We start from the raw sequence: 22719 nt of genomic DNA, 5'->3' as shown, positions 1-22719 counted from the left end.
AGGGACACCCATTTCTTGTCCTAAGTGGAGAAAAAAAGGACAAAGTCTTTGGTAACTAATTCTCTGGGGTATCAGGAATTTCTGGCGCATGCTGGGTTCCCCTTTGTAAGTGAGGAAATCAAAATGAGTCATGCCCTGCACCTGTTGCTCTATGCCAGATCCATGTTGTTCTCTTAACTCCTTGACAACTATTTCTTCCCCACAGTAGGTTTCTCTCTTTTCCTACTCAGAACCTGGGGAAAATGTAGTTGGGTCAGTAGTGAGGGCCTTGTCTTCTGTGCAGTTAGTTGGATTTACTGAAAGTCATTTTGAGCAAAAGTGAACGATTCTGGAGACAGTTATGAAACATTATGTTAGGAATAAGTTCAGGGACTGAAATAGGGTTTCTTGCTGACTAGGGAGAAATTTTGGCCTGTCTGAGAATGGCCATGTGATACTGAGTGATCCTGGGAGCCTTTTGATTAACTAGTTTCCATCCTGTGTTCTCTGTGCTTTTATTCTCAATTTAGAATCTGGAGGGTTTCAAAAGTGCACAGGTAATGCGTGATTAAATACCAGAGTTGAATAACAACCTGGCATACTTCCTTCACTTCCTTTCACGACTTAAGAAAGGGGTAAAAGTGAAACTGGGATATTCTGCACACCAAAATTTGGGGACTGGCGCCAAGGTCTGTTCAGCTCAGTAGACCTGGCGTTCATACTTGGTTTCTATTGTGCAAGGGGATAGGTTTCCAAATGCTGGGAGAGAAAACGAAACTTTAGCTAAAATGCAAGCACTGGTAAGCTTCAAATGAATGCAAAGAATCTGCCCAGTTAATTTGCCCCAGGGAAAAACAAGGTAATTCTATAGTTTTAACTTTTTCTGAAGGCCAAAGGCCCTTTCAGAGTTTGATTTGAAATTAAACCAACTCCTAAAAAAATCTATCCTAAAGACTATTTAAACTGTACCTGCAGTGGTTTGAATAAAAACCAGTTAAATTTACAGACAATTGGTTACTGAACAGTGCCTTAATAGAAACGAATTGATTATCAGTTACCAGGAAAATGAACAAACTGAAAAAAAATATCTTATGTCTCCACTTAGAGAACTGAACATAATTGACAGAATTGGCTGTACTGAATTCCTAGGCATTTCCCCACATACATGTGGCATTTCATTACCTCTTTCTGACATGGCTATAGTAATTATGGCTTGTACTAGGCAGGAACATTGAAGGCACTGTTGCTACAATGCTCTGCTTTCACTGCTCTGAGATCAAAGATATTCTCCTGTGGTCCTCTTACCTAAAGACCTAGCTTTGGGTTTAGAATCCTTTTCATCATTACCCTCTTTAACAGCCATAACCACCTGAGTGGAACTGATCTTACAGAGAAACTATTCACCCTCACTGTCATGAGCACATCTAGAAATAAAGTCATCAAATGAAAATTATGCATAAATGTAATGCCTCAGTTGTTACTTCGCTCATTTAGTTCTAATTAAAGATCATTGTTAAGTCATATGAATTGGAGTTAATTTCTTGCCAAACATCTCATTGAGATACAGTTCTCAGTTATCTAGCAGATTCTAAGACTGCTCTCATTGTAGACATTGTTTCTCTAGCAGATCTGGAGAATAAGGGACAGTTGCCTTACAATTTCATCAGTCAAGCCAGTTGAGAGGACCCATTGTGCAATACATGTATGTTCATTTGTTTTTAACTTATCTACTATGGTGCCTGTCATCTGGTATTAGCCATTGCTTTACCTCATTAAGTCTAACAGTACATACTGAGAAGAAGCAACACCTCTTCTTTGTCTGAAATGGTGGAACCACTAAAAGAGGTGTTAATATGAAGACACATTATTGTCACTGATGTTTCTTAAACAACACTGAATGCAGCTCGGGACCACACTTCAAATAAGATCAAACCATCATTCTGGATTCAGTATAAATCTTTTTGTACAAACACAGTAGCATCAGATGTCTGTTGTTAATGGCACACAGAGAAAATTTGTCTACATTCATCAAAATCATTGATAGCAGGTTATGAGTTTGGAAAGACTATACACTAAATGCACACTTTGTCTCCTTATAGGGATTTAGGCACTTTAAGCCATGGAGGAATATATTATTAGCAGTAAAATAAATCACACAAAGGTTATATGTGTGAGAGCTTCAACAACAAGGAAATACGATAGATGGAAATTTTGTTTGGGGATAGTAGTCTTTAATTTCTTTCAGAAAATACAGATATCCTTCTCAAAAATGCTTCTCATTGTTTAAAATAAAAATTTATGTTTTTCCTGTTGTAATATATACTATCATATGATCTTTGCTTAACAAATCCTCATGGAAAGGCTAAATGCTCTATTTTGGGGCCAAGGCCATTCTAGGATAATACACTTTGCTAAATAGAGGTTGTGACATAGCAGGTGGGGCCTGTGCTGTGCAGTAGAGGGTTAAGCCTAGTCCTGCAGTGCTGGCACCCTATATGGGCACAGATTTGAGTCCTGGCTACTCCAATTCCAATCCAGCTCCCTGCTAAGGCACCTGGGAATGCTGTAGAAGATAGCCCAAGTATGTTAGCTCCTGCACTGACACGGGAGACCCTGAAGAAGCTCCTGGCTTTGGCCTGGCCAAACCTAGGCCATTGTGGCCATTTAGAGAGTGAACCAGTGGATAGAAGATTTTTTTCTCTCCCTTTCCATCTCCTTCTCTCTCTCCCTCTCCCTCTCTCTCTCCTTCTCCCTCTGTTTCTGCCTTTCAAATAAGTAAATTAAAATATAATAAAAAACATAGCATACATATATACATAAATGGTCAGCTAAAGAAAGTTATAAAGTATATCAATCACTAAAAGAAACTTTAAAAAATAGATATCTATGTGCTTTGTGGCATTTAATTCAGCCAGAGTTCAAAGAAATGAATGATGTCATTGTAACAAAAGCCTGTTGCATTCTTATCTATACACTTATGTGAACATGTTTCCATAATAAATATCCTTATAAAAAAAAACTTAAAACACAGCTGAAATTTATCTCACTGTGCTCAGAAGTAGTAAATATCCTTATGTACCAGAATTAAAAGACAAACAAAAACCTCATTAGGTATCCCTAAGAGATATATTTATAATAAAATCTTAGAGTTTATGTGAAATAGTCAATAAAGTCGAAATGGATTTTTTGCTGGTAGTGATGAAAACCCTATTCAGATTGACATTTAAAATAAGAGCACAATGATTATACTTAGTTTTGTTGTTGTTGCTTTAGAGAAGTATGGTGAGATCATCAATAAACACTTTCAAACATAAATATTGGTAAGAATCATATTCTAAGTCATAAAATGAATGAAAATAGTTAATGATAGTTGTATTTTTAAAAAGATTATTTATTTATTTATTTATTTGAGAGAGAGAGAGAGTTATAGACAGAGAGGGACAGACAGAATGAAAGGTCTTCCATCTGCTGGTTCACTCCCTAAATGGCTGCTACGCCATTGCTGGGCAGATCTGAAGCCAGAAGCCAGGAGCTTCTCTGGGTCTCCCATGCAGATACAGGGCCTTAAGCACTTAGGCCATCTTCCCCTGCTTTCTCAGGCCATAGCGGAGAGTTGGATCAGAAGAGGAGCAGCTAGGACACATACAGCACCTATATGGGTTGCTGGCACTGCAGACAGAGGCTTAGCATAATATGCCACAGTGTTGGCCACAATGGTTGTAATTTTTTGCAACATATTAAGAAGAGCTTATTGAAAGTATATTTTATTTTATTTTTTTAACTTTTATTTAATGAATATAAATTTCCAAAGTACGATTTATGGATTACAATGGCTTCCCCCCCCATACCGTCCCTCCCACCCACAACCCTCCCCTTTCCCACTCCCTCTCCCCTTCCATTCACATCAAGATTCATTTTCGATTATCTTAATATACAGAAGATCAGCTTAGTATACATTAAGTAAGGATTTCAACAGTTTGCTCCCACACAGAAACATAAAGTGAAAAATAATAGATGATTTTTTTTTAAATGATGATGAAATCAGATCAGACCTATTGTCATGTTTAATCCCAGTGAGAGTCAAGTTGGGAGTTGATAATTTCTTTTTTTTTTTTTTTACAGAAGATCAGTTTAGTATGCATTAAGTAAAGATTTCAACAGTTTGCACCCCCATAGAAACACAAAGTGAAATATATTGTTTGAGTACTCGTTATAGCATTAAATCTCAATGCACAGCACATTAAGGACAGAGATCCTACATGAGGAGTAAGTGCACAGTGACTCCTGTTGTTGACTTTACCAATTGACACTCCTGTCTATGGCATCAGTAATCTCCCTATGCTCCAGTCATGAGTTTCCAAGGCTATGGAAGCCCTCTGAGTTCTCCGATTCTTATCTTGTTTAGACAAGGTCATAGTCAAAGTGGAGGTTCTCTCCTCCCTTCAGAGAAAGGTACCTCCTTCTTTGAAGACCTGTTCTTTCCACTGGGATCTCACTCACAGAGATCTTTTATTTTATTTTTAAAAGATATTTATTTATCTGAAAGTCAAAATGACAGAGAGGAGAGACAGAAAAAGAGAAAGAGATCTTCCAACCAATTGTTCTCTCCCCAAACAGAAGCAACAGCTAGGTGTGGGTACGGCTGAGGTCAGAAGCCAGGAACTTTATCCTAGTCACCCACATGGATGACAAGGATCCAAGCATTTGGGCCATCTTTTGCTGCTTTCCAAGGAGCACTAGCAACTTCCCAGATCAGAATCAGAGGAGCCAGAACTCCAAATGGTGCTTCAGTATCGGATTGCCAGTGTCACAAGTGGCAACTTAAGCCTCTATGCTATAATATTGGCCCCAAACGTATATTTAAGAGGGATATAACTATATCAAAATAGTGGTATAGAATTATATTTTAAAATTTCCAGTTTTCTTAATGCACTTGGAAATAAACTACTATTTAACAAATAATGAGGCTGGCGCTGCGGCTCACTAGGCTAATCCTCTGCCTTGTGGCGCCAGCACACAGGGTTCTAGTCCCGCTCAGGGTGCCGGATTCTGTCCCGGTTGCCCCTCTTCCAGGCCAGCTCTCTGCTGTGGCCAGGGAGTGCAGTGGAGGATGGCCCAAGTGCTTGGGCCCTGCACCCCATGGGAGACCAGGAGAAGCACCTGGCTCCTGCCTTCAGATCAACGTGATGTGCCAGCCACAGCACGCTGGCCGCGGCAGCCATTGGAGGGTGAACCAACGGCAAAGGAAGACCTTTCTCTCTGTCTCTCTCTCTCTCACTGTCTACTCTGCCTGTCAAAAAATAAAAAAAATAAAAAAAAATAAAATAAAAGAATACTGATTTAGTGTACATCTTTAATTCAGAATGGTAAATTATACATTTTCAATAATTTCTAAGTGAGGCCTATTAACTTTTTTTTTTTAAGTGTTTATGTGTTTGAAAGGCAGAGTTACAGATAGAGAGGGAGAGACAGTGAGAGAAATCTTGTGTCTGCTTGTTCACTCCCCAAATGGTCACAATGGCCAGAGCTGGGCCTATCCTAAACAAGGAGCCAGGAGGTTCTTCTGGGTCTCCTACATGTGTGCAGAGGTCCAAGGACTTGAGCCATCCTCTGTTGCTTTCAAACCAGGCACATTAGTAGGAAGCTAGGTAGTGGAGCAATGAGACTGTAATCATGGCCCATATTGGAATGATGGCATTTCAGGGGGTGGCTTTACCCTCTATGCCACAATGCTGGCCCTGCCTATTAACTCTTTAACCTGTTAATTTAAAATATTTTACTGGGCATTTTTATGCACTATTTAGAGTTTGACACAAGTGTTCACTGTTGCCTTTTATTCACATTTCTAGTTAAATCCACAGTAGCAACAGAAAGGGAAGGGGAGTCTTGCTGAAAGGTGATAGGTACCTCTAAAAGACAAACACTACTTTCTTCAAAGCATTACTTTTGTTGGCATGGTCATACTGTCTGTCTGTTAGCATAATAACTTTGTAGCATAGACTTGCCCAGTGTCAGAACTCTGGGCTCCTTCTCTGCCTGGGTTCCCCAGGTTTATCATCACCAAGACAAGGTGATGTGCTTTGTAGGACAAGTTTAGACTACCAAATTAACAGTCCCTTGTCGAATCTGAGTTTTTCTACTTACTGGTTTCATAACATTCTCTGATCACCATCACATTTCCAATAATGTTGCTCCTTTGTAAAATAGAAAAAAGAGATAACTACATCCCAGTTACCTATAAGGAGTCAGTGAGATATGGTAGATAAATTAATTCTGTGACTTGGAAGTACTGGAAATGGTAAAAAGTAAAGCTTCAAATCAACATGAGTGAAAATTTGAAAGAATTAAACTAAATGTACAGAGACTTATTTAATTGTTTTAATTTGTGTCCATCACTTCACATATAGCACTGTATATTCATTGAATGGAAAATGATGAGGGAATTCTTCACTTTAACTTTGTTTTTTCCTGGCAGGAAGACTTTCCTAGATTGCACTTTGTAATCCACAACTCTCGTTTCTTAAACTATTAAATATCCTTCCTACTTTATTTTCTCCATAGCTGTTATTGCCAACTAACATATCCTGTATCTTGTTTGTGTCATTTGTTGTATGTTCTCATATAAGAAAACCAGATCATGATAGCAAGCCTTTTGCCTACTTTCTTCATTGCTTTATTTGCACAGCTAGACTAATGACTAGTAAAGAGTAAATTCTCAATAAATAGATCAATGAATGAGTAAATGGATGAGTATATATTTCACAGTAGCAGTAATAAAAAGCAAGTGGGTACATTATTTTTCCTTCTACCTAGCATATTCTTCCCATTCTTTGCTATTCCGATCTGAAATGTGATTTTTTTTTCCCTCAAAGACATTCCTTTGATGTATTTGTGTGTTTGTACATCGAGCTGTCATTTAGTAGATGATTAAAGATGGGAACTATTTCAGAAAAATAGCTGGTCTTAACTAGGGATACATCAATCTTCTGTTATAACATATGAGAATGTAGAGAACACAGGCACAATCACAGAAAAGGAAGTAAATGGAGGCTATTTCCTTCTGTTTGCTTCATTTGTAATGATAAAATATACAATAAAATTATCATACTGAGTGCGATGTGTCTAGGTACCAGATATTAAAGAAAGGAAAATGTGACAGCATGACAACATCGTGTCCACTCAAAGAGGTAATCATTAACACAAACTAAAAAAACTCACTCAGTATAGCTGTGTTTTTCTCCAATTGTGTTATGTACATGGATACAGATTGAGGGTAGATGGAATGTTGAACATAACTAGAGTTTGCTCAATCCATGGGTTTGTGACAAACAGAGACAGGACTTAGAGTTGAGGGTACATACACGAGAGTGCATGTAATGACTTACAAGTCTGCTACTTCAGGATTAAAGTTAGGGAATGAACAGCGGAAAATACATAAACATATGATAAGACCAATGGGTTGAAAATCTGGGTCAAGAGAGTGTTGGAATTGGAGTTTCTAGAGAATGAACCAGAAGTATGGATGTGATAGTTGGAGATTCTGGAGGATCGGCTATTTTGATCAAAAGTATGCTGTGGGAGTACATGAGTAAAGCAGAGTAGGAGAAAACTTTGAAGATAGAGATCAAAGACCTGAGAAGCCAGAGTACTGGAAAGATTGCACATATTGTAATTGATAAGAGTTTTGGGGGACTCATGTTGATAAAAACTGTACTAAGCCAGGAGTTAAAATTCTTCAGGGAAGGTAAGTGTCCTCAGGGAGAAAAGGTGACTGCCACATGGAGAGGGAGCAGGAAGCATGAATTTAAATGGGAGATTCAAATATGTGAGGCTTTGAAAAGGGAGCGAAAATTGCCTTGAAGCAGCAATGAGGAGAAATGCTTTGGCCTCCTCATCTCCAGCACCAGTTGGTGTGGGAGACAACAGCTATCATTGGAGAGTTTTGCATGGAAGATGGGAGTTGAGGGACATCCCAGGTTTCTGTTAGAGCACGAAGGGGAAGGTGTATAAAAGATAGTTGATTGACTTGAATAGAAAGAGGGCACAGTGAAAGTATTTCATGAGTTGAGAAGAGATAAATATCACAAAGGCATTCCCTGTCCCTCCAGTGTTGTGGAGATCATATTCTGAGAGTTGAGGGGGTGGTCTGGAAATCATGGGATTCTGGAGTTATGTGACATGACAGGGTAAGGAATACAATGCTCTTAGTGATGAACCCCTATAAGAGGGATGACAAGAGGGAAATGTGTGTGTGTAGGACATGGGGTTGGGGCTGTCATGCTAATTTGGAGAGTTCTAGGCTCCCTGTAGACTCCTATTGATGGAATTCTCACTTCCAGAGAACTTCTATTCTCAAGGGGAACTTTTTAATCCTAGTGCTCAACTGTGTCTTCCGCCTATAAGTGACAATCTGCTAGAATTGATATTGCTCTCTTTAACAAGTACACAATATTTCCTACACAATGAAGTATGCTATTATGCAAATTTTCTTCCCTTTAAACCCTAATTTTGGTATGAAATCTAATCTCTAAGCAACTCTTGTCCAATTGGTCAATTTTCAATTCTTTTTATATGGACTCAATTTACTAAGCTATAATTAGGCATAGGTATAATAGAGGAACAAACCAGGCAGATTGATAATACTATAACTGATTTTACCACCTTTAGGAAGAGATCCCAGTGATTCATTAATAGTTTCTGAAAACAACTTAAGGCAGAAAAGTAGACAATTTAAGTAGATACAACTTATTCTTTGGTAGTAGGAAAGTTAAAACAGCTGAATAATAAACACTAGCTGCAGCAGCACCCAGAGTTAATTTGCTGAGTGTTCTCACCAGTGAACCTTGTCCTGGACAGGACACAGTGAGATTCCTATGACAGGTATGTACCCTCTGAAGAAGGATCTAGATTTGTTTCTTGACTCCAAAGCAAGAAGAGAAGGAAAAGGAAACTTATTCGTGACATGAAGTGAATTTTGAAATCAAGTTCAAAGGCAGCAAATATCAAAGACAAGAGACTTTCTCATCCACTGAAAGAACTATAAGCACCTTAACACTTTGTAGAAACAGTGTACACACACTGCGTTTAATTAAGTTGACAGTTCCTGAAAGTTCCTAGCCACAGAAAAAGCAGCAGATTTTTGTGCTGACTCAGAAGCAGACCCTTACAGAACTTGGAGTTGTTTTTCATCCCTTCCATTTAATCCATATTTCAAATAGCAATGTTGTCTTAGGAATCAGAGTAACTTGAAGTATAGAGTTGAGTTCATTTTGGGGTGAATGCGTTATGCTTTCTGAGCTTACTATCACTGCCAGTAAAGTAGCAATGCATATATTTCTTGTACATGGAACTACTGGGAGGATTGAATGAGTCAACATGTGTGGAACATATAGCAGAGTAGCTGACACATACCTTTTAAAAATTTTTATTTTATTTCCTTGAAAGGCAGAGTTGGGGAGGCAGGGGTTGAGAGAGAGAGAGAAAGAGAGAGAGAAAGATAGAGAGAGAGAGATCATCCATCCACTGGTTTACTCTCCAAATGGCTGGGGCAGACTGAATTCAGAAGCCAGGAGCTTCATCTGAGTTTCCCGTGTGCTCAGGGGCTGAAGAATTTAGCCCATTTTCTGCTGCTTTCCCAGGTACATTAGCAGGGATGTGAATCAGAAGTGGAGCAGCTGGGACTGAAACTCGACACTTATATTCTTAATGCACTATCACTATTTGTGGGAAGGAGATGCACAACTTCAGAAGTCCTCTTTAAGAAAAAAAGTACAAAAATACAAAGACAAAATGAAGAATAGAGGGCTGGCGTTGTGGCTCACTTGGTTAGTCCTCTGCCTGCGGCACCGGCATCCCATATGAGCACCGGGTTTTAGTCCTTGTTGCTCCTCTTCCAGTCCAGCTCTCTGCTGTGGCCCGCGAGGGCAGTGGAGGATGGCCCAAGTACTTGGGCAACTGCACCTGCATGAAGGACCAGGAAGGAGCACCTGGCTCCTGGCTTCGGATTGGCGCAGCGCCGGCCGTAGCAGCCATTTGGGGAGTGAACCAATGGAAGGAAGACCTTTCTCTCTGACTCTCTCTCTCTCACTGTTTATAACTCTACCTGTCAAATAAATAAATAAATAAATGAGGAAGACAAGTAATAAAGATGAGAAGAATTACAAATTTACAAATTTTAACAAGCTTCAAAATAGCATATACAAGCTGTCAAATTCCACTGAAGTAACTATTTTAATTAATTAACTGCTTGACACAGCTCTGTAATGCTTCTTGTCCTGTATTTGTCTGCTTTATAAAATTATCTCTTTACATAACATTTAAAAATAATCTATTGAAAGTATACAAACATAATTAAATTTCTCCTCTTCCTTAAGCATGATTACTTCAAAGTTATTTTTGTTATTTATAGTTTTATAAAGTTTATTTTAATGTACTTCACGATGCATTATTGAAAATATATGGATTTTTAAGTTTGTTGTGAATTTGGGAAAATCTCCCTTGCCTTTCATAGATGTTAAAATTTTTGAAATTTTCTGTAGTTTTTGTCTTCAGATATTTTAGATATCATTTCTCTATTATTCATCAATGTTGAACACCAGCGAATATGTTCATCATATAAGCCCTGCCCTAGTACCTGAGCAAATCATCAAATGAACTGAAGGAGATTCTCAGAATCCATTCCTACACTAAGATGGCTGTAATTGAACAACACATGGAGCTGCCTATAAACCACATCAATTTATCTTACCAAAGCCAAATTAAATGTGTTCATGATTTTACATTCAAAAACCCTGGAGCCCACTCATTATTAGGGAATGTTGAGAGATTTTTGCTATGTCTACACAGATATTTCAGCCACATCAAAATTAAAAAACTTAAACAAGTCAATTGTTATTTGAACTAACTGGGCATTTCCTTGAATTGTGAATAAAGAAGCATTATCTTTCTCTTTGCACTAGGTTTTAGAAAAGAAACAAATGATCTTTTCAGACAATTAAGTTATGAGCATGTATCAAAAGTTTATTGAAATTTTACTTTAAAAAGTCCTCTACAATAACAATGAAAATATTTGTCTTTATAGAGATATTTGTAAGAAAGAATAATGGCTGGTGAACACCTTAGACCCAGAATGAAAGGATTCTCAAATCAAAGTCTTTAAACTGTTGATTGATGATCCACTGGATAGATGAGGAGCTAAGCTGTCAATCTCATTTAGGTCTATCTGATATGTGTTTATATATTATGTCAATGATGCTAATCTCTTCCCAGAAGGATTTTACAAATTATATAAGTCTCAACCTTCTGTCCCAAGCCATGTTTGGAATAAATCATGGAAACTGTGCATCATTTGAATCTGGATATAACTTAACCCTTAGAAGCCCCAATTTGCTTATCTAATGAATGAGATTAATAATCTTACTTACCTTCCGCTGTTGTAAGGATGGCATGAGTTGATGTGAAACGATCCAGCAAAAGGTCTGGACTGCTATAAGTGCTCAATTAATGTTAGTTCTGTCACTCCTATTTGGGGATATGATGCAATTTCATTCTTTTTTATGCTTATTATGATGATACAGATTTTACTCTCAAAGCATAAGTTTAGGAGTGAATTATTGACACTACAGACAAGTTTTCGATCTTAAATACTAAAAGAGAAAAAAGAAAAGGTATGATATTGGATGGATCATGGGCAAAAGGCGGAAAGTATTATGTGGAAAGTAATTATGACTGAATTTTATCAGAGTGATACAACTGAAATTAAATAATTGAAAATAGCTCTATTTTTCTGGCATAAAAATGTAAAGTATCTTTATGCTATGAAGTTTCCTATGTATAACAACTAGCAAAGCATCACAAAATTTTTATTATAATTTGTCCTAGTCTTCAAATAGATTTAACATCCATAGACCACTTACAAATTGTCCCTCACTTTGTAAAGCTTCTTTGTGAAGAAAACCTTGTTGTTCTCATTTTAATTAATTCTCATGCAATTTGTTTAAGGTGATACAATTAGAAAAGAATAGGGGCAATTTTCAAACCCAGCACATTCCTACACAAATTTATGCTCTGACTAGCTCTACGCTGCTATTGCTAGACAATTTGAGGGTCATTGTAACTTAATCAAGAATGTGAATGTAATTGTGCTTTTTTAAAAGTGAATTTAGTAATTTCTTTTATAGTGGCCAGCATTCACCTATAGTGCCAAGTACTCTAATTGAGGTATTGTTTCCAGTTCTAGAGCAATGTCTTTGGGTTGAAAATGTAGATATTTAATAGTATTCAGAGCCCTGACACCAGAGAGTTAAACAGATAAAGACCTTAGTTCTGGAGCAGTTTCCTAGTTTTGTTCTAGGAATTAACCATACAGCTAGCTGGTCCTGAGGGAATAGGGCAGGATGAGCTCTTTAAGGGGACTCAATTGCAGATTCTTTTTCTTTTTTTCCTTCATAAATTGGTAATTGGTATGGCCATACCTCTGAGTATCAGCAGGAGATAAGTTTAAAATATACTGCTCGGGCCGGCGACGCGGCTCACTAGGCTAATCCTCCGCCTTGCGGCGCCAGCACACCGGGTTCTAATCTCTGTCGGGGCGCCGGATTCTGTCCCGGTTGCCCCTCTTCCAGGCCAACTCTCTGCTGTGGCCAGGGAGTGCAGTGGAGGAAGGCCCAAGTACTTGGGCACTGCACCCCATGGGAGACCAGCAAAAGCACCTGGCTCCTGGCTTTGGATCAGTGCGGTGTGCCGGCCGCAGCGCACCGGCCGCGGCGGCAAATGAAGGGTGAACCAACAGCAAAGGAAGACCTTTCTCACTGTCTCTCTCTCTCTCACTGTCCACTCTGCCTGTCAATATATATATATATATATATATATATATATATACTGCTCAAGAAAAACATCTTGGATGGGAATATCAAAATTTTATATCTGTTCATCGATTTTGGGATTGTTGGTGACTATTATTTTCTTCTAAACACATTTATCTAACTAATCCAGTTTATATTAATGGAATGGCTAGTATATGCCAAGTACTCTCCTATCCCTTCATTTCAGAAGAGGGCGAATAAAGAGTTTGTCCATTTATTTTTGGTGCTGTTACATTTGTAATTGCAAAATAGTCAATACATTTGAAACAGAAAATGCATCAATTATTTTATTGCTAAGATGAGGAAAGTGGCTTGATAAAAATTAACCACATGCTTTAAAATGACACAAGTCACAAATTTTTATTTTTGACACTTTGAATATTTTAGCAATTCAATTGAAAGCATCCATTTTAATTTGAACTAACGCTATTGCAATGTCTGTTTACTATAAAAATGTCACTACTAAACTGAGTTACAAGAAGTGTTAGCTTTAAAGGAACTGTGCATCAAGGTTGAAGATCTACTTTTGTGAATATTGTGGTAAGCTTACATATTGATATAATATGATGATGTTTATGTATAGCTTCTTATTTCTATGTTTTCCTGGGGGGAGGAATGTCAGTGATTTCAGAAACTGATGAAATTTTTAATTCTTAGGGTTCAAATACTGAATTTGTCATGTTCTTTCTTACTTAATGGTTGTAGGGCTGGGAATCTTTTTCCCACCCAGGGCTATTTACTATTTATAACGTCATTCACAGGCCCTACAAAATTGTCAACCCCAAAATTAGCCTGCTATAGATTTATTGTATACAAGTCCAGAGTGCAGTTGCCTTGTCAGGGGGCAGGCCAAATGATCCTTATATAGCTAATATATAGCTTTATATAGCTAATAATATGCCAGACCTTCCCCACTATTGTGAGGGAAAATTTATAAGGGGCAGGATATTGGAAGTAAAATTAAAGTTCCCATATCTTTATCCAGAAAGGAAATTTAACAAGACAAGTATGTCTTGACTAACCAGTTCCAAGTATGGCTTCTGTTGCAAGGATAGTTCAACACATTTGTTAAAAATCTGCTCTTCACAAGTATTTATAAGCACTTCATATTGATTTGCCTACCCTGTACTTATGTAGCAAATTCCGTAAATGGCATTTCCATATCTTGTTAACATTGTCAACAACATAAAACAGCAGTCATTTTTCTCAGCCATGGACATCTAAAACATTCCTCATTCAGAGCCCTTCTGTTAGATGTTCAACCTGTTTACAGAGTTTCTCTTTCTACCTCATGTATAGCAGTGTTGCAATAATGCATGGGGAAAACACATTGTGCTTGAGGATATTACGAAAAATAAATCTGAGGAATGAATGAAAGTCTTCAGTAGTCTTTGAGTGCTATCCAAACTGAAGATCTCAGAGCTGATATTCTGATAAACTATTGTTTCAACTGGACCTTCTACTGAGAAGTGTTTAAATCTTTATCTCTTCTGATGAAAACAATACTTGGAATTCCTTTTTGTTCTCCATAGTCAAGCATATTCAACTTCAGCTGTGTTTGGGAATTGACCTCTTTTCCCTGACCTGCTTCCAATCAACCCTCTTAGAAGTATAGTGAAATGAGTTCCAAAAATTTTAAGCAGTGATTGCTTTTCCAGATAAAATGTAACCTGACTGTTCATATATATGACAAACAGGAAGGAGTTTCTCTGGTGAGAGACACCCTTTATTTTCATGTCTCCAGTGAAAATATATTGAGCATAATTTGAAAGTCTGAAATAATTGAAAGGTTACAAGACCAGGAGTTAGTGTTAATCAATAGATTATATTTAATAATTCAATTAAATTTAATAACATTTTAAGGTGATAAGTGCTAAAAATATTAAGGGAAAAAATGGAAGTCAAAAAATTTACCTGTGTAGCAAACTTCCCAATGTAGGGAAAATCATGTATGCTTTGTCAGGTTTCTAGACAATGCCAGTAATTGGTTTAAACCACTGTTGACCTTGCTTTTTCTGTATATTTAAACTAAATAACGTACAACAAAATGCACACAGTATTTAATCCACTTTGCACGCATGATCCTCTGATTCTGTTCTGTGCTATCAACTTTAACATGAAATGACAATACAAGAACTTGATGCAGCACAGACATCCCTGGACATTTTTAAAATTGGCAGAAAGACATTGTAGTCAGGAAGGCATAGGGATAAATAAATAAACAAACAAACAACTAAATAAATGTAATGTAATGCAATGCAATGCAATGTAATGTATAGTTACTAAGGAATAGAGCCCTGTAATATAACCTTTAGCATATCTGGACTACTTCCTCTACTTCTGTGACTCTTGTGATTCTTGGCTTTCCCCTAATAACAAAGTTTCCTTCTCCATTGGAGGCCTCTTATCTTCTAACTGCATTCTGAACCCAGTTTCACAGAACCAATGGGAAGAGTTAATAAACTTTCCACATAGAGTGGTAAGAACATACTAGTCCAACCACTCTCTATACTTTTATTTTTAAACTTTCCCTACATGCATGAGTATATCTGTGTTGACATCTCATTCTTTATAAATGTAGTGACTTTTAGTTTATACACTTTCACTTTTAAAGCATTTTCATTTTAATATTGTTTATTTTATTTTTATAAAGTTAATTATTCAAAATGCAGAGAGAAGGACATACAGAGAATTCTCATCTTCCCCCAAACACCTGCAATGTCTAGGAGTGGGCAAGGTAGAAGCCAGGTTCAAGAAACTCAATCCAGTTCTCCCATGTGGATGGCAGGAACCCAACTACTGAGCCATCACATGCTGACTCCCAAGGTTACACAAGAAGAAAGCTGGATAAGAGCCAAGCAAAATCCTTGAGTTGAACTCAACCACTCTGATGTGGGAGTGCTGGCATTTTAATTGGCATTCTTATCACTAAGGTAAACATCACCCCATTATTAATGTTGCCTGATGTATTCCTTTTCCCCACGTGTCCACCATCTCTGTTGCCATGTCCCTTTGGCCTTAAACTTCACGTTCTTCTGTATTGAACCTGTTCCGTTTGATTGCTACTATTCTCTCTATTTCTGTGCCTACCTATCTCCAAGTTATTTCATTCCTGGTGACTTTCATGGCTTTTCAGATTTCCATGCCTATCAGCATCTTTATTCTCAGGTCTTCTCATTACCACCCAAGGAAGAAATAGATGGTAAAAAGAGTAAGAATTTTGGAACTAGGGTGATATGTGTCAATGTTCTGTATTGCTTCAGCACATTATTTAGCCTCTCAAAATTATGAATTTCTAATGTGTAATTTGAAGCATTTATTGTACTTTTCACATATACCTGGGACAGTAATTGACATTCGGACTTTGTTAACTATTGAATGAATGATATAGATAATAGAAGTAATATATCTAAAAACATTAAATAATTTATGAACAATTAGAACCAAAACAAAATTATAGTTATCATTTCTGACAGCTTGCCCTTACAGTTCTTTTGTTGGCATTCTGCTACATCAATAATCATGATTTTGATGTCCATTCCCCCTCTTTCATCAACATAATGCTTTTCCTCTAAGAGACTGGATGTAATATTGGCTGCACACTGGAATTCCTGGGGAACTTTTAAAAGTACTAGTACTTGGGGCCAGTGCTGTGGCTCACTAGGCTAATCCTCCGCCTTGCGGCACTGGCACACCGGGTTCTAGTCCCGGTCGGGGCGCCAGATTCTGTCCCGGTTGCCCCTCTTTCAGGTCAGTTCTTTGCTGTGGCCCGGGAGTGCAGTGGAGGATGGCCCAAGTGCTTGGGCCCTGTACCCCATGGGAGACCAGGAGAAGCACCTGGCTCCTGCCATCAGATCAGCGCCATGCGCCGGCCACAGCACACTGGCGGTGTCCATTGGAGGGTGAACCAACGGCAAAGGAAGACCTTTCTCTCTCTGTCTCTCTCTCTCACTGTCCACTCTGCCTGTCAAAAAAAAAAAAAAAACAGTACTAGTACTGGGGTTTTTTGTCTCCAGAGATCTTGATTCAATTGATTTGGAGTGTAGCCTGATTATTGGTTTTATACAGTAAAACTTTCAGATGTTGAACTGTGCAATATTCCTGATTTTATTCTCCAGTTCTTCCACACATCCTATACTCTAATCCCTTCTGAAACCAGTGTTGGCCTCTGTTAGTAATGCTCCTACATTCTGTCAATATGCTGCTTATTTTAGAGATTGCCTGATCCTTACAGGGTCCCAGAGTTAATTATGTGTGCCCATAATCTACAGTTAATTATAAGAAAATGACTAATGTGTGTTTGCCCCTTTATGATTTATAAGGTATGTTTCTCAAAATCATTGATTCATGGAGCTTTTCATAGATTCCTGTCTCCTCTTGAAATACCCATACCCAGCTTTCAGTCCTAAACTTGATACCAGCTCAGCTCCCTTCCTCATGCTCTTTCCCTTTACTATCAAGATGATATTAAATTAAATTAATATAACTCTTCTGGGAAAAAAAAAACAAAGGTCAGTGAATGGAGACCTTAATTTTTTTTTTTTTTTTTTTTTTTTTTTTTTTTTTTTTACAGGCAGAGTGGACAGTGAGAGAGAGAGACAGAGAGAGAAAGGTCTTCCTTTGCCGTTGGTTCACCCTCCAATGGCCGCCACTGCAGCCGGCGCACCGCGCTGATCCGATGGCAGGAGCCAGGATCCAGGTGCTTTTCCTGGTCTCCCATGCTGGTGCAGGGCCCAAGGACTTGGGCCATCCTCCACTGCACTCCCTGGCCATAGCAGAGAGCTGGCCTGGAAGAGGGGCAACCGGGACAGAATCCGGCGCCCCGACCGGGACTAGAACCCGGTGTGCCGGCGCCGCAAGGTGGAGGATTAGCCTATTGAGCCACGGCGCCGGCCTGAGACCTTAATATTTTTAGAACTCCATCTCACATGCCTTTCATCTAGAATAACTCTTCACTCCAGAGGGGCGATATATGAGCCACTGGGTGAAATCTTGCTGATGACCTACAGCAGTGGGCAGCTTTGTGTACTATGTCTCATTGGAATTTGGCTGTATTTTGATGGACTCAGTCTTTCCTCCTGTATTTGTATTGGGCCCCACATATTTACCTGAAAGAACTTTCAGGTCATGTAGGTTGGGTACTCTGACTCATCCTTTTGCCCACATCTTGTCCCTCTCTCTTTTCTAAGGGTAGTTAATACAGATGGGCCAGAGAACTGAACAGGCTTGTTTATTGCTCAGCCAGTCCCTCAGCTCCAGCCCAACTGTGTTCGTAATTTGAGTTTGTAGTTATCCTGAAACTAGCTATGGAATGAGATATTCTCATCCCAGATCATCATCTCCTTTTCAGCTTCTCATTGCAACCTCAGGGCCCTCTATTGCTAAGCAAGGGTTAAAAATACTTGGAAAACACAAAGTACAAACCTGGAGAAAACTACTGTATCATCATAAGGATCAAGTCAAGTAATATTTTTAATAATTTGATTTTTAAAAATTATGTATTTTATAAAACCTGGTTTCAGAGTTAAAATCTATATACAGTGAAATCCACAGATCCTAAATATATTTGACTGCTTTTGAAAAATACATGAAATTATATAAATATTTTGCATATTAAATTAAGAATATTTTTATCACCTGAGATAATTCTCTGTGCTATCTGCCATTCATCCCCATTATCAGAAGCAGCCACTGTTTCAATTTTCTGTTAGCTATTTGGATATTAATTTAATTTAATTTTTATTTATAAATTTAGCAGAGATAAAGAAATGATCATGTATTTCCTTCCTCAGTGTTTGACATATTGATAAATCAATCTATATACCTTCTTCCTAATGAATAACTTTAGAAAGACCAAGGATTCAGTTGAGAGTTTAAATTAAATAAGCCTTGAATAAAATGTATGCATCTCAAGCTGAGAATGGGTGTCTAACACAAATGCTAGTTCAATATTGAAATCTAAAGTAAAGACTCCTTTCCAATTTTGATGCTATTTATTTCTTTCTCCTCCCTAATTGCTCTTATTGATACTTCTAATACTAGATTGAATGAGAGTGATTGAAGTGGACATACGTGTCTTGTTCCAGATCTGAGGGGAAATGCTTTCAGCTTTTCCCTATTCAGTATCATATTGGCTGTTGGTTCGTCTTATATAGCTTTTACAATTTTGAGATATGTTCCTTCAATACCTAATTTGTAGAGGGTTTTTTTTTATCATGAAAAAAAAATTGAATTTTATAACATGCAACTCTGCATCTATTAAGATGACCACATCATTTTTTCTTCATTCTGTTTAGGCGCTTTACAATGTTTATTGATTTGCAAATGTTGAACCACCCATGCATCTCTGGTGTGGTGTTGGATTTTGTTTGCCAGTATTTGGTTGAGGATTTTTATATTTTTGTTCATCAAGGATATAGGTCTGTAGTTTTCTTTGTGTGTTGTGTCTTTTTTCGGTTTATCTGAGTGATTCTGGCCTCAGAAAAGGAGTTTAGCTGAATTTCATCCTGTTCAGTATTTTGGAATAGTCTGAAAAGTATTATGGATAGTTCCTATTTGAACGTTTTATAGAATTCAGTAGTAAAAGAAGTCAAAATATCTATGTTTACAGTTGACATGATATTGTACATGGAAAAACCTTAACACTCTACCAAAAAGCTGTTAAAACTGATAAACCAATTCAGTAAAGTTGCAGGTTATGAAATGAACACATAATACACAGTACCTTTTTTATATGCTAGTGATAAACTTTCCTAAAGGGAAATCAAGAAAGAAAGCCCATTCACAATATCCACAAAAAATCAAATATTTAAGAATAAATTTAACTAAAGAAATAAAAGAGCCATACAATGAAAATTATCAAACATTGGTGAAAGAATCCAGGACACCCCCAAAATAGAAAAATATTCCTTGCTCATGAATTGGAAGAATGAATATCATTAAAATATCTATGGTATCTAATGCCATTTATAAATCCAATATAATCTCTATCAAAATTATCAACAATGTTCTTTATAGAAATAGAAAAAACAGTTCTAAAATTCATATAGAATCATCAAAGTCCCAAAATAGCCAAAGTGATCCTGAGTAAAAGAAATCAAGCTCTGGAGGCTTCACTATATCTGACTTCAAAGCATATCACAAAGCTATAATAATAGTAAAAAAGCATGATACTGGCATAAAAACTGAAACATAGATACATGAAACAGAATGAAGAGCCCAGAAATTTGTCCATATGCATACAGTCAATTGATTTTTGATAAAAGTGCTGTCTATTGGAGAAAGGAATCTCTATTCAATAAATGGTACTGGCAAATTTGGATGGATATATATACAGAAGAATTAAATTAGGTCTCTTTCTCTCACCATATACAAAAATCAACTCAAGATGGAACGAAGACCTAAATTTAAGACATAAGACCATAAGACTCAAAGTTGCTGAAAGAAAATGAAGGGAAAACAATCCAAGACATTGGTTTAGGTAATGATAAGGCCACCAAGGCATAGACAACAAAAGCAAAACTAAACAAATAATATTACATAAAATTCAGAATTCACATCAAGAAACACAGTCAGTAGTGTGAAAAGATATCCAACAGAATGGGAAAAACTATTAGCAATCTACCTATCTGACAAAGAATTGATATCCAGAAGATATCAGCAACTCAAAGAATTCAACAACAAAAAAACAACCAATCCAGTTAAGAAATGGGCAAAGGACCTCAATAGACACTTTTCAAAAGAAGAAAGACAAATGGCCAGCAAATATATGAAAACGTGCTTAGCATTACTAGCCATCAGAGAAATGCAAATCAAAACCATTGTGAGATATCACCTCACCCCTGTCAAAATGACTGTTATCCAAAAGACAGAGAATAACAAATGCTGGTGAAGCTGTGGAGAAGGGGGAACTCTTATACAGTGTTGGTGGGAAGGTAAATTAGTCCAACCTCTGTGGAAAACAGCATGAAGATTTCTTAAAAATCTAGAAATAGACTTGTTTTGTGATTAAGATATCCCAAAGACATGAACACATTCTATCGAAGAGATACCTTAGACTATACTATGTATTAAAAACATGTTTTCTAAAGTAAATATTTTATTTTCTGAGAAAGATCCAATATATGTTCTATAATGTTGTTATTTCAAATTTAAAAATCACACCAACTCCAACATTAGCATTATTTTTTTTTTGATTTTGTGACAAATGCGTCTAGCTGAAGTATGTGTTAGAAAGGCACACACATTAAGAAGAGAGCATGTACTACGTACTTTAATCACTGGCTGAAATGAGTGAGAATCTCAGCATTCTGTAGTGTTATGCACAATATTAAAAACTTTTAGGGGCTGGAGCTGTGATGTAGTGGCTAAGGCCACCACCTGCGGTGCCAACATCCCATATGGACGCCGATTCCAGTCCCCGCTGCTCTGCTTCCAATCCAGCTCTCCGCTATAGCCTGGGAAAGCAGTGGAAGATGGCCCAAGCTTCAGGCCCCCGCATCCACATGGGAGACCCAGAGGAAGTTCCAGGCCCCTGGCTTCATATTGGCACAGCTCTGGAAATCGCAGCCAACTAGGGAGTGAACCAGCAAATGAAAGAACTCTCTGCCTCTCTTACTGTCTCTGTGTAACTCTGACTTTCAAATAAATAAATAAATCTTGGATAAAAAAAAAAAAAAATTTAGTCCCAGGTTCACAAACACTATACACTGTATAAGGTACTTCAAAAAATTTTGTGGCAAGAGCTAAGTTCAAAAATAAGCCTACTTTTATGCAAAAAAAATGGAAATCCATGGATAGCTTTATTTTCATAATATGCATGTTTTCATGAACCAGTTGAAGACCACTTATACTTGTTTTCTTAGCACCTTGTTTTCATTTCCTTTGATCTATACATACTTTGATACGTATATTTTCTCTGGTTCTGTTCCTTTGTTGACTCCTCTCTTCACTCTTAGGTCTGAGATTCCGTGATCCAGTGGTTAGACCTCATTTGTCTCGCTGCCAATGGAGTTTGGCTGTGTTGTTTCCTTCAACCATACCTGCTATTTTAGAACTTCGCAAAAATCAGTAGCTAATATTGTTTGTGGTGGGCCTGGAAAAAAAATGTTGGAGAACTGCATGGATCAGGCATTGTGGGTGGAGAACTACTTGCCAAAATTTCAACCCTCACTCTGCTATTTGTTGGCACAATCAATTAGCACCTTTGTTTTCAGAATCTAAGTGATAATAATACCTGCCATATCCCTTTGTCTATAACAGTGACAAAATTAAATGTGAGAGTTTTGTAAATTTTAATATGTGAAAAATGTCAGATAATATAGCTATGAACATTGTATTTTTTGTAGCCAATACTGATGCAGATTTTTAGTTAAAAAGAAATAAGAAAACAAAACCTCAGAATAGTTTTCCTCTGACCCTATTTTGCGTTAAAGGTAAAGGACAACTGAAGCTGGCCAGGAAGATCTCATTACTTTGCTCTATCGACTGCTTCTTTTTTGTATTCTTCTAAAAAGCACTGTTTCTCTGCTTCCCCTATAATTTATACTTTATTTTAAGTCTCATTACAATGTAACTTAGCTTTAGCTTGAGTACCCCCCTTCATTGGTTAAAAAGATCATTGAGGTTACAGTACTTTGACCAAATTAAGAGAACAGTAAATATACAGCTAGGGGCATGGAAGAATGGAACCACAGGTTTTTAAGAACGTATTTATGAGATCTTAGTTTTGTCAATAAAGTCTTCACTGGTATGAAGTGGAGCCCACTTGTCAGAAGGAAAACAATTCTCTTTTTGCCGTTTTTGCAGAACATTCAGATAATGGTTCGGACTTGCTGTTTCCATGGACCCCTTCAGTCCCTGTAGATCCACCTTCAGT

The 22719-nt window shown here is 37.5% G+C and overlaps 1 protein-coding gene across 11 annotated transcripts in view; it reads left to right on the top strand.

The window, feature by feature from the left end:
* ANO3 (anoctamin 3) overlaps window positions 1-22719 on the top strand; it is a 426063-nt gene that overhangs the window by 344499 nt on the left and 58845 nt on the right. The gene's annotated exons all lie outside the window — the stretch shown is intronic.

The sequence above is a fragment of the Oryctolagus cuniculus genome, chromosome 1 (assembly GCF_964237555.1).
Source record: "Oryctolagus cuniculus chromosome 1, mOryCun1.1, whole genome shotgun sequence".
Taxonomy (NCBI): Eukaryota; Metazoa; Chordata; class Mammalia; order Lagomorpha; family Leporidae; genus Oryctolagus; species Oryctolagus cuniculus.
Note: the sequence above shows the minus strand (reverse complement) of the source record. Positions and strands in the feature narration are given on the sequence as shown.